Genomic DNA, 1,817 nt, shown 5'->3' on the forward strand with positions numbered 1-1,817 from the left:
TCTAATAAATTTTCGGACACGTAATTTTCCTCGTCTACGGGTTGTTGAGTTTGGAAATATTCTTGAGAATAATCCCAATTTGAATTGTATTCTTCATAATCGTTCCATTCAGGTTCCGTGGGTGCGTAATTTTCCATAGGAATGTAATAGTAACATTCCCATGTTGAGTGATAATCTCCACAGATTTCACAACCAGTTATTGTTTCGTCGTTCGTGATCCAAGATTGACTGATCGAATTGTCATCAACACTCGTTTGAGAGTATTGATTTAATTGATTTTAGATATCAAAAAGAGTTTCCATAGCCTTGTTTTCAAAATTTTCCATTTTATTGCGATGGCCAAATTTTAGCTACAATGTGGTGCATTTACTAATTATCCTATTAGTTATAAAAATAGAAAAACTTATATAAGTTGTCCAATTAATAGACTTTTCTGCTTTTACCCACGTTTCGAATAGCCAAAAGATGCAGCAGGGAGCCAGAACCCTTTAAATCGGAAGCTCACAACTCAGCCACTAACAAATCCAACTATTACTACGAAGCAGAAAATTGTCAACGTCCATTAATTTAACCACTTAAATAATTTTTCTTTCCGTTTGAGATATTAGATAAGAAATAGAGAAAATTTCTAAGTCCTAAAAACTAAAGCGTCGAGAAATAAGAAAGAAAAAGAATGCGCGTCGAAAAACGTCGAAAGATAAAAATAAGAAAGAAAAACGTCGAAACTTAAAAGTCTAAAAATTATATCTAAAAAGTTTCGCCTAAAGGTCTAAAGGTAAATGCAATTTTATTCAGAAAACGGCAATTACTTAAAGGCACTAAAATCTATTTAAAACTAAAGCGAAAAACGGCGTCGCAAAATTCCAAAGCGCCTAAATCTTAATCTAAAGAAAAAGCACTTAAGGGATTTTACGGCAAAGCCTAAAAATCTAGAAATAAAAATAAGCTACGGCAAAATACTAAATTTAAAACTAGCTACGAACAATAAAAATACAAATATTATGCTAAAAACAAATAAAAATAAACAAAAAAATAAAAATAAACATAAAGTTGTAAAAAGTACAATTTTGATAAAAATATTATTTTTATCTTTATTATTTTATAAAAGTATTAATTTTTATTTATAATAAAACTAATTAAAATACAAATTAATTTAAAAACTAAAACTAAATATTAATAATAATAAATTAAATAGGGTTTATAAATAATAATAATTAATAATATTCCGTAATTAATGCGAAATAGGGTTTCTGGTCTGGCTGGTCAGGGCGGCTCCGCGAGTCGTGGAGTTTTAAGCCTGCAAACTCCGCGAGTCGTGGAGTTTGAAAAACGTTTTTTTTTTAATTTTATATTGTTTTTCTAAAATGATATATAAATATATTTATACAAAAATAAATTAAAAATATAGCGTTTCGCCGAGTCCTCGGCAGCGGCGCCAAAAACTTGATGTCGTGCGAGGTGTACGTGAAATACTATATATTTTTGATACGAAAAGCGATACAAATTACACAAGTTTTAATTATTTATTTACAGATGGGATATACCTAAACCTTGCTACAACACTATAGGCAGTGTACCTAATCGTAGAGTAGTATAGTTTTTAGTAAGTCCGGTTCGTTCCACAGGGAGCTGGCTTATTTCACACTATATTTTAATTAACTATATTTGTACAAAATATATATAATTATATATAATAATATATAAAAGGGGGGTTTACCGTTTAATGACCGGTTTGTCGATTTTATATTTTAAGCGAAGCGTAAAGTAAATGACGATATTTAACTAACAATATAAAATAAATAACAATAATTAAAATG

This window comes from Rutidosis leptorrhynchoides, chromosome 7 (assembly GCF_046630445.1).
Source record: "Rutidosis leptorrhynchoides isolate AG116_Rl617_1_P2 chromosome 7, CSIRO_AGI_Rlap_v1, whole genome shotgun sequence".
Lineage (NCBI taxonomy): Eukaryota > Viridiplantae > Streptophyta > Magnoliopsida > Asterales > Asteraceae > Rutidosis > Rutidosis leptorrhynchoides.